The 12,092-nt window shown below is 44.3% G+C and overlaps 1 protein-coding gene across 2 annotated transcripts in view; it reads right to left on the reverse strand.

Annotated features, from left to right (window-relative positions):
• Nucleotides 1-12,092, reverse strand: part of EPS15L1 (epidermal growth factor receptor pathway substrate 15 like 1) — a 297,626-nt gene that overhangs the window by 134,552 nt on the left and 150,982 nt on the right. The window lies entirely within an intron of this gene.

Here is a 12,092-nt window from a genome sequence, read left to right on the forward strand (position 1 = left end):
TGTGGCTAAAGAGTGTGTCAGCAGTTCATGCAAGACGAAGGCATTGATGTTATGGACTGGCCCGCCCGTTCCCCAGGCCTGAATCCAATTGAGCACATCTCGGACATCATGTCTCGCTCTATCCACCAACGTCATGTTGCACCACAGACTGTCCAGGAGTTGGCAGATGCTTTAGTCCAGGTCTGGGAGGAGATCCCTCAGGAGACCATCCGCCACCTCATCAGGAGCATGCACAGGCGTTGTAGGGAGGTCATACAGGCACGTGGAGGCCACACACACTACTGAGCCTCATTTTGACTTGTTTTAAGGACATTACATCAAAGTTGGATCAGCCTGTAGTGTGTTTTTCCACTTTAATTTTGAGTGTGACTCCAAATCCAGACCTCCATGGGTTGAAAAATTTGATTTCCATTTTTTTATTTTTGTGTGATTTTGTTGTCAGCACATTCAACTATGTAAAGAACAAAGTATTTCAGAAGAATATTTAATTAATTCAGATCTAGAATGTGTTCTTTTTGTGTTCCCTTTATTTTTTTGAGCAGTGTATAAAAATGAGTTTCTGTCCATCTGTACGGAAGATCTCTATGCGCGACCAAACGACTAAACCGATCTTCACCAAATTTGGCACACAGGTACATCAGGTGTCCGGGAAGGTTTTAGACTTTTCAGCTCTCTAGGACTTACTGTTCCTGAGATATTCCCAAAAAAGGACCTGCATTAGCCAATAGAAGCCAGCAAGCCTTTCACTTAAATCCGAACTGCCATTTACACGGTCACATGTCCCTTATTAACCAATAGAAGCTCACAGGTCCTACTCCAGGTTGCCATAACAACTGATCACAGGTTTTAGCAGTTTGCAGGTTCTTAAATATTCAGCCATATGACGGCACAACTACACTGCTACATGCATGGGGGCCACGGGTCCGTGTTTCCTGTCCGTCAAAAAAATAGGACCTGTCCGATTTTTTTGACGGACAACGGTTCACGGACCCATTCAAGTCAATGGGTCCGTGAAAGAACATGGATGCACACAAGATTGGCATCCGCGTCCGTGATCCGTGGCCGTAGGTTACTTTTATACAGACGGATCCGAAGATCCGTCTGCATAAAAGCTTTTTCAGAGATGAGTTTTCACTTCGTGAAAACTCATATCCGACAGTATATTCTAACACAGAGGCGTTCCCATAGTGATGGGGACGCTTCTAGTTAGAATATACTACGAACTGTGTACATGACTGCCCCCTGCTGCCTGGCAGCACCCGATTTCTTACAGGGGGCTGTGATCCGCACAATTAACCCCTCAGGTGCTGCACCTAAGGGGTTAATTGTGCATATCATAGCCCCCTATAAGAGATCAGGGGCTGCCAGGCAGCAGGCGCAGACCCCCCTCCCTCCCCAGTTTTAATTTCATTGGTGGCCAGTGCGGCCCCCCCCTCCCTCTATTGTAATATCATTGGTGGCCAGTGTGCGGCCTCCCCTCTCCCCCCGATCATTGGTGGCAGCAGAGAGTTCCGATCGGAGTCTCAGTTTAATCGCTCTGGGGCTCCGATCGGTAACCATGGCAACCAGGACGCTACTGCAGGCCTGGTTGCCATGGTTACTTAGCAATATTACAATATTAGAAGCATCATACTTACCTGCTGCGCTGTCTGTGACCGGCCGGGAGCTCCTCCTACTGGTAAGTGACAGATCATTAAGCAATGCGCTGCACAGACCTGTCACTTACCAGTAGGAGGAGCTCCCGGCCGGTCACAGACAGCGCAGCAGGTAAGTATGATGCTTCTAATATTGTAATATTGCTAAGTAACCATGGCAACCAGGCCTGCAGTAGCGTCCTGGTTGCCATGGTTACCGATCGGAGCCCCAGCGATTAAACTGGGACTCCGATCGGAACTCTCCGCTGCCACCAATGATCGGGGGGGGGCCGCACACTGGCCACCAATGATATTACAATTGAGGGAGGGAGGGGGGGCCGGGGGAGGCCGCACACTGGCCATCAATGATATTACAATAGACGGAGGGAGGGGGGGCCGGGGGAGGCCGCACACTGGCCACCAATGATATTACAATAGACGGAGGGAGGGGGGGCCGGGGGAGGCCGCACACTGGCCACCAATGATAATACAATAGAGGGAGGGAGGGGGTCGCACACTGGCCACCAATGATATTACAATAGAGGGAGGGAGGGGGGGGCGGGGGAGGCCGCACACTGGCCACCAATGATAATACAATAGAGGGAGGGAGGGGGGGCCGGGGGAGGCCGCACACTGGCCACCACTGATAATACAATAGATGGAGGGAGGGGGCCGCACACTGGCCACCAATGATAATACAATAGATGGAGGGAGGGGGCCGCACACTGGCCACCAATGATATTCAAACTGGGGAGGGAGGGGGTCTGCCCCCTGCTGCCTGGCAGCCCCTGATCTCTTACAGGGGGCTATGATATGCACAATTAACCTCTCAGGTGCAGCACCTGAGGGGTTAATTGTGCGGATCACAGCCCCCTGTAAGAGATCGGGTGCTGCCAGGCAGCAGTCATGTACACAGTTCGTAGTATATTCTAACCCGAAGCATCCCCATCACTATGGGAACGCCTCTGTGTTAGAATATACTGTCGGATATGAGTTTCACGATCTAACTCATATCCGACAGTATATTCTAACATAGAGGCGTTCCCATGGTGATGGGGATGCTTCAAGTTAAAAGATACCATCGGATTGGAGAAAACTCCGATCCGATGGTATAATAGGGACTCCTGACTTTACATTGAAAGTCAATGGGGGACGGATCCGTTTGAAATTGCACCATATTGTGTCAACGTCAAACGGATCCGTCCCCATTGACTTGCATTGTAATTCAGGACGGATCCGTTTGGCTCCGCACGGCCAGGCGAGCCAAAAATCAAGGAAGACCCACGGACGAAAAAACAATCACGGATCACGAACCAACGGAACCCCGTTTTGCGGACCGTGAAAAAATACGGTCGTGTGCATGAGGCCTAAGGGACAGATACTGTAGAGGTCAATGTTAAAGGGGCGGGCACTGTGGAGCTCACTGTTAAAGGGGCAGCCACTATGAAGGTCACTGTTAAAGGGGCGGTCACTGTGCATGAGGCCTAAGGGGCAGATACTGTAGAGGTCAATGTTAAAGGGGCGGGCACTGGGGAGGTCACTGTTAAAGGGGCAGTCACTATTAAAGGGATGGGCAATGTGGAGGTCACTGTTAAAGGAGCATGCACTGTGGAGGTCCCTGTTAAAGAGGCAGGCAGTGCGGAGGTCCCTGTTAAAGGGGCAGGCAGTGCAGAGGTCACTGTTAAAGGGGCAGGCAGTGCAGAGGTCACTGTTAAAGGGGCAGGCAGTGCAGAGGTCACTGTTAAAGGGGCGGGCACTGTGGAAGTCACTGTTAAAGGGGTGGGTACTGTGGAGGTAGCTGTTAAAGGGGCGGACACTAACGGTCACTGTTAAAGGGATGGTCAATGTTAAAGGGGCAGGCACTGTGGAGGTCACTGTTAAAGGGGCAGCCTCTATGAAGGCCATTGTTAAATGGGTGGGCACTGTGGATGTCACAGTTAAATAGGTGGGCACTGATAAAGGGGCGGGCACTGTGGAGGTCAATGTTAAAGAGGCGGCCACTGTGGAGGTCAATGTTAAAGGGGCGGATACTATGGATGTCACTGTTAAAGGGGAAGGCACTGTGGAGATCACTGTTAAAGGGGCAGGTACTGTGGAGGCGATTGTTAAAGGGGCGGGTACTGCAGAGGTCACTGTTATGGGGGAAACTGTTGATATCTTTTTACGACACACAGAAACATAAAATGAAATAGATGAAATTTACCTGTGCGAACCCGGGTCCTTCTGATACTATATATATACATTTTTATTTATTTTATTTTAAAATATGTTTAAAGGGACCATCGAGATCTATGGATGACATATTCTCAGGATTGGTCATCAGTATCTGATCGGTGGGGGCCTGACAACCAACATCCCTGCCAATCAGCTGGATGAAGAGGAGGCAGTGCTCCATGCGAGCGCTGCTTCCTCTTCATTAGGGCTCATGCACAAGGCCGTTGCCCGGCCGTATTGCGGCCCGCAATACACAGGCACCGGCCGTGTGCATCCCGCATCACGGACCCATTCACTTCAATGAGTCCGCAATCCGGGAGATGGGGAACGGAGGCACGGATTGGAAGCCCACGGAAGCACTACTGAGTGCTTCTGTGGGTTTTTTTTGTCCGCGCCACCGCATCGCAAAAAAGTAGTGCAAGCAACTACTTTTTTGCGGTGCGGACAGATCACGGACCCATTCAAGTTGAATGGGTCTGGATCTGTCTGCGGCCGCCGCACGGATATTGTCATGCATTCGGGACCGCAAATTGCGGTCCCCAATGCACGGAACGGCCAGCACACAGTAGTGTGCATGAGCCCTTACACTGCTTGCCGTCTCGCAAGTGCAGTGTAATAAAAGTACTCACTCCATTTAGGTGAATGGAGCCAGTGCTTGTAATTATACTACGTCTCTGCTCCAGAGAGACAACACATAGTGTAATGACCAGGAAGCACCGCATACAGCTGATCGGCGGGGTGCCACGTGCCAACCCTTGCCGATCAGATATTGATGACCTATCTTGATGATAGGTCATGAATATATATGGAAAGACAAACTCTTTAACCCCTTCAGGATCAGGCCATTTTCCAATTTTTTTTCTTTTGGTCTTCCCGGAGCCATAACTTTTATAATTTTCTATTCAAATAGGTGTTGTTGTTTTTTTGCAGGACAAATAGTATTTTCTATTGGCACTATCTACTTTTGAATTTGATGTGGTGTAAAGTTGTAAAATCCAGATGGGGTGGAATATAAAAAAATAAATAAACCTGCCACAGTGTAATTACAGTGATACCACATTTGCAATTTTTTTTTTCTTTTAACCCCTTTAGGACCAGGCTCATTTTCACCTTAAGGACCAGGCCATTTTTTGCAAATTTGACCAGTGTCACTTTATGTGGTGATAACTTTAAAACGCTTTGACTTATCCAAGCCATTCTGAGATAGTTTTTTCGTCACATATTGTACTTCATGACACTGGTAAAATGGAGTCAAAAAAATTCATTTTTATTTATAAAAAAAAATACCAAATTTACCAAAAATTTGCAAACTACCAAGTTTCAATTTCTTAATTTCTATAATACATAGCAATACCTACAAAAATAGTTATTACTTTACATTCCCCATATGTTTACTTCATGTTTGGATCATTTTGGGAACGTTACAAGGCTTAGAAGCAAATCTTGAAATTTTTCAGAAATTTTCAAAAACCCACTTTTTAAGGACCAGTTCAGGTCTGAAGTCACTTTGTGAGGCTTACATAATAGAAACCACCCAAAAATGACCCCATTCTAGAAACTACACCCCTCAAGGTATTCAAAACTGATTTTACAAACGTCGTTAACCCGATTTTTGGGCAAATTTTCCATTTTAATCCATTTTTTCCAGTAACAAAGCAAGGGTTAACAGCCAAACAAAACAATATTTAGTGCCGCGATTCTGTAGTTTGCAGAAACACCCCATATGTGGCCGTAAACTACTGTACGGGCACACGGTAGGGCGTAGAGGGAAAGGTGCGCCAAGTGGTTTTTGGAAGGCAGATTTTGCTGGACTGGTTTATTTACACCATGTCCCATTTGAAGCCCCCTGATGCACCCCTAGAGTAGAAACTCCATAAAAGTGACCCCATCTAAGAAACTACACCCCTCAAGGTATTCAAAACTGGTTTGACAAACTTTGTTAACCCTTTAGGTGTTCCACAAGAGTTATTGGCAAATGGAGATTAAATTTGAGAATTTAAATTTTTGGGCAAATTTTCCATTTTAATCCATTTTTTCCAGTAACAAAGGTTAACAGCCAAACAAAACTCAAAATTTATTGCCGTGATTCTGTAGTTTGCAGAATGCAGGCATTTCCGGATGGCCTCAAACCGGGTACGTGTCATGGCCGTACTGTAAAGTGGGGTCTGGTAAAGGACGTCCCCACTCCAGTAATGTCTGACACTAGGTTTCTTGACTAGGCCCATGTGCAGCACGAGGCCCCAAAATGTCCTCATCTCGGCTGCACTGACCGGAGTCCAGTCACCGGGCCTAGCCAAAAAGGAGCCCGGGTGTTGAGCAATGAACTGTTGGGCGTACAGGTTCGTTTGCTCCACCATCAGATTCACAAAGTGGTCACTGAAAAAAAGACTAAAATAGTTATATTCAGTGAAGCCCACTGTGTGAATCTGGATTCCTGCTTGGCCAACAAAATCAGGAATCACAGGCTCAAAATGCTCTGGGGTACAACAAACAAGTTCACTGGTAGGGGGCTCAGGTGGACTTATCTGGTGGGCCAGAAATACTAGCACTGTACCAAGGTGCTGGCTCAATGATTTGAGCAGGCACCTTGTTCCGATCACCGCCCGCGGTGGTGATCGGAAATACACAGGGCGTACAGGTACGCCCTGTGTCCTTAAGTACCAGGACATCAGGGCGTACCTGTATGCCGTGTACTTAAGAGGTTAATACTGAAAAAGATAATTTCAAAAAATATATTCTTTTCTTTGCATCTCCATATTCTGATTCCCATTTCTGTTTTAGAATTATGTCTACGTTGATGACTGAGGGCTCATTTTTTGCATTGTGATCTGTAGTTTTATTATTTATACCACTTTGGAGTGTGTGGGTGAGTGGGTTTTTGATCACTTTTTTATTTTTATGAATCAATGAAAAAAAGTCAAATTGGCCATTTAGATTTTTTTTTTTTTGTTATATTGTCCACCCTATGGGATACATATTTTAATAGTGATAGATTTTTTTGAAAGTGGCGGTGCCAAACATAATTTATATTTTTACTTTATATTTATTTTTATCTTTATTTTGGAGAAAGAGGGATGATTTTAATTTTTATATTTTAAAAAGCCCTCCTAAGGGATCTGAACATGCAATCTTTAGATTGCTTCTCCTATAGACTGCTGTGAATTAGCATTTGTGGTCTAAGGGCTCATGCACACAAGTGTGTGTGCCCCGTTCCTGTATTGTGGACAGCAAACATCCCATTGACTTGAATAGGTCTGCAATCTTGAAGATACAGAGTGGTATGGAGCGGAGGCACGGATCAGAAGCCCACAGAAGCAGTACAAAGTGCTTCCAAAGGATTTCTCTCCGTGCTTCTGCACCGCAAAAAAATAGAACGTGTTCTATCTTTTTGTGGTGCGGAACGTATCTTGCGGATCGCAGACCCATTAAAGTGAATGGGTTTATATCTGCAAACTGCCTGCACTCGGCTGGTACCTGTGCATTGCGGACCACTATATGTGGTGCAGCACTCTTGGGGAAAGCCACCTCAGATGCTGTGGTTACAAAAGACCATGGTATCTGTCTGCGATCGGCATTATGGTCAATCACAGACATTAGCCCTGGGTCTCCTTAAAACAGCAGAAACCCAGAACAGAATCTAAACAAACCTGTCTCAGCAAACTACACTTTGCTGAAACCGCTGCAGCTTTCTGGATTTTAGTTATCTCATCCAGCTGAGGTGTCTGGGTGAGATATACACACCTTCCACCACAGTAGATATAGATAGATATAGAGATGTAAATAGATACAGTAAATGATCATAGATCTCTCTCCATCTTCACACACATTATATATATAGTTGCAAGAAAAAGTATGTGAACCCTTTGGAATGATATGGATTTCTGCACAAATTGGTCATAAAATGTGATCTGATCTTCATCTAAGTCACAACAATAGACAATCACAGTCTACTTAAACTAATAACACACAAAGAATTAAATGTTACCATGTTTATATTGAACACACCATGTAAATATTCACAGTGCAGGTGGAAAAAGTATGTGAACCCCCAGTCTAATGACATCTCCAAGAGCTATTTGGAGTGAGGTGTCAGCCAACTAGAGTCCAATCAATGAGATGAGATTGGAGGTGTTGGTTACAGCTGCCCTGCCCTATAAAAAACACACACCAGTTCTGGGTTTGCTTTTCACAAGAAGCATTAACTGATGTGAATGATGCCTCGCACAAAAGAGCTCTCAGAAGACCTACGATTAAGAATTGTTGACTTGCATAAAGCTGGAAAGGGTTATAAAAGTATCTCCAAAAGCCTTGCTGTTCATCAGTCCATGGTAAGACAAATTGTCTATAAATGGAGAAAGTTCAGCACTGCTGCTACTCTCCCTAGGAGTGGCCGTCCTGTAAAGATGACTGCAAGAGCACAGCGCAGACTGCTCAATGACGTAAAGAAGAATCCTAGAGTGTCAGCTAAAGACTTACAAAAGTCTCTGGCATATGCTAAAATCCCTGTTAGCGAATCTACAATAGGTAAAAAACTAAACAAGAATGGATTTCATGGGAGGATACCACAGAGGAAGCCACTGCTGTAAAAAAAAAAACATTGCTGCACATTTACAGTTTGCGCAAGAGCACCTGGATGTACAACAGCAGTACTGGCAAAATATTCTGGACAGATGAAACCAAAGTTGAGTTGTTTGGAAGACATACACAACACTGTGTGTGGAGAAAAAGAGGCACAGCACACCAACATCAAAACCTCATCCCAACTGTGATGTATGGTGGCAGGGGCATCATGGTTTGGGGCTACTTTGCTGCGTCAGGGCCTGGACGGATTGCTATCATCGGAGGAAAAATTAATTCCCAAGTTTATCAAGACATTTTGCAGGAGAACTTAAGGCCATCTGTCCACCAGCTGAAGCTCAACAGAAGATGGGTGTTGCAACAGGACAACGACCCAAAGCATAGAAGTAAATCAACAACAGAATGGCTTAAACAGAAGAAAATACGCCTTCTGGAGTGGCCCAGTCAGAGTCCTGACCTCAACCCAATTGAGATACTGTGGCATGACCTCAAGAAAGCGATTCACACCAGACATCCCAAGAATATTGCTGAACTGAAACAGTTCTGTAAAGAGGAGTGGTCAAGAATTACTCCTGACCGTTGTGTACGTCTGATCTGCAACTACAGGAAACGTTTGGTTGAAGTTATTGCTGCCAAATGGGTTCAACCAGTTATTAAATCCAAGGGTTCACATACTTTTTCCACCTGCACTGTGAATGTTTACATGGTATGTTCAATAAAAACATGGTAACATTTAATTATTTGTGTGTTATTAGTTTATAAAAACATGGTAACATTAAATTATTTTTGTGTTATAGAAACATAGAATGTGTCGGCAGATAAGAACCATTTGGCCCATCTAGTCTGCCCAATATACTAAATACTATGGATAGCCCCTGGCCCTATCTTATATGAAGGATGGCCTTATGCCTATCCCATGCATGCTTAAACTCCTCCACTGTATTTGCAGCTACCACTTCTGCAGGAAGGCTATTCCATGCATCCACTACTCTCTCAGTAAAGTAATACTTCCTGATATTATTTTTAAACCTTTGCCCCTCTAATTTAAAACGATGTCCTCTTGTAGCAGTTTTTCTTCTTTTAAATATTCTCTCCTCTTTTACCTTGTTGATTCCCTTTATGTATTTAAAAGTTTCTATCATATCCCCTCTGTCTCGTCTTTCTTCCAAGCTATACATGTTAAGGTCCTTTAATCTTTCCTGGTAAGTTTTATCCAGCAATCCATGTACCAGTTTAGTAGCTCTTCTTTGAACTCTCTCCAAAGTATCAATATCCTTCTGGAGATATGGTCTCCAGTACTGCGCACAATACTCCAAATGAGATCTCACTAGTGCTCTGTAGAGCGGCATGAGCACCTCCCTCTTTCTACTGGTAATGCCTCTCCCTATACACCCAAGCATTCTGCTAGCATTTCCTGCTGCTCTATGACATTGTCTGCCTACCTTTAAGTCTTCTGAAATAATGACCCCTAAATCCCTTTCCTCAGATACTGAGGTTAGGACTGTATCACTGATTTTATATTCTGCTCTTGGGTTTTTACGTCCCAGGTGCATTATCTTGCACTTATCAACATTAAATTTTAGTTGCCATATTTTTAACCATTCCACTAGTTTTCCTAAGTCCTTTTCCATTTGGTGTATCCCTCCAGGAACATCAACCCTGTTACAAATCTTTGTGTCATCAGCAAAAAGACACACCTTACCATCGAGGCCTTCTGCAATTTCGCTGATAAAGATATTAAACAATATGGGTCCCAGAACAGATCCCTGAGGTACCCCACTGGTAACAAGACCTTGGTTATTAGTTCAAGCAGACTGTGATTGTCTATTGTTGTGACTTAGATGAAGATCAGATCACATTTTAAGACCAATTTGTGCAAAAATCCATATCATTCCAAAGGGTTCACATACTTTTTCTTGCAACTGTATATATATATATATATATATATATACACACACACACACACACACACACTGTACACCTATGTACATATCCACACACATGTATGTATTTTATAAATATCACATTGTGGGAAAAGCAGTAACCTTTATTCAATGCTGGGAATGTGGGAATGTGGGAATGTAGGATTGCTATCATTATGTTGATTTCTCTATGTACAGGGTGGGCCATTTATATGGATACACCTTAATAAAATGGGAATGGTTGGTGATATTAACTTCCTGTTTGTGGCACATTAGTATATGTGAGGGGGGGAACTTTTCAAGATGGGTGGTGACCATGGCGGCCATTTTGCAGTCAGCCATTTTGAATCCAACTTTTGTTTTTTCAATAGGAAGAGGGTCATGTGACACATCAAACTTATTGGGAATGGTGTGCTTGGTTTTAACGTAACTTTATTCTTTCATGAGTTATTTACAAGTTTCTGAACACTTATAAAATGTGTTCAATGTGCTGCCCATTGTGTTGGATTGTAAATGCAACCCTCTTCTCCCACTCTTCACACACTGATAGCAACACCGCAGGAGAAATGCTAGCACAGGCTTCCAGTATCCGTAGTTTCAGGTGCTGCACATCTCGTATCTTCACAGCATAGACAATTGCCTTCAGATGACCCCAAAGATAAAAGTCTAAGGGGGTCACTGGATATACGAAATTGCTACATGATGATGTGTTTCCCTCTTTATGCACTGAAGCTGGCACGTTCCCTGAGTTTTTCCAGCAAGATGGTGCACCCACTACCACATTATGGGTGTCAGGTCCGAGCATTCCCAGATGAACAGTTTCCTGGAAAGTGGATTGGTCGTCGTGGGCCAGTTGAATGGCCCCCAAGGTCTCCAGATCTGACCCCCTTAGACTTTTATCTTTGGGGTCATCTGAAGGCAATTGTCTATGCTGTGAAGATACGAGATGTGCAGCACCTGAAACTACGGATACTGGAAGCCTGTGCTAGCATTTCTCCTGCGGTGTTGCTATCAGTGTGTGAAGCGTCGGAGAAGAGGGTTGCATTGACAATCCAACACAATGGGCAGCACATTGAACACATTTTATAAGTGGTCAGAAACTTGTAAATAACTCATGAAAGAATAAAGTTACGTTAAAACCAAGCACACCATTGTTTTTCTTGTGAAATTCCCAATAAGTCTGATGTGTCACATGACCCTCTTCCTATTGAAAAAACAAAAGTTGGATTCAAAATGGCCGACTTCAAAATGGCCGCCATGGTCACCACCCATCTTGAAAAGTTCCCCCCCTCACATATACTAATGTGCCACAAACAGGAAGTTAATATCACCAACCATTCCCACTTTATTAAGGTGTATCCATATAAATGGCCCACCCTGTAGTTATTTGACTGGTGGACTGATGAGATGACACCTGAGTTGCCGTTGTCACTATGGCATCACAAGTAGGCAGAGATGTCATGTGACTGCTCCTCTGAAGATGCTTGCTGTGATGCATGCTGGGATTTTTACTTTCACTTTGCAGATGCTCCGCCCACACAGCCTCTCATCAACGTGAGCATGCTATGCTGAATTGAGTAGAAAAATTATATATACACAGTATACCTCTCATGATACTAATACCTCTTGGTTTTAGTTATTGCCTGGGGCAATTTATTGTTTTTTTTTTATACTTATGGTGGCCAACCCCTTTAAGATATACATCTGTGTCACAGGTTGTTAGGGGCCTCCATGGCATATTCTG

Source organism: Bufo bufo, chromosome 2, assembly GCF_905171765.1.
Source record: "Bufo bufo chromosome 2, aBufBuf1.1, whole genome shotgun sequence".
Taxonomy (NCBI): Eukaryota; Metazoa; Chordata; class Amphibia; order Anura; family Bufonidae; genus Bufo; species Bufo bufo.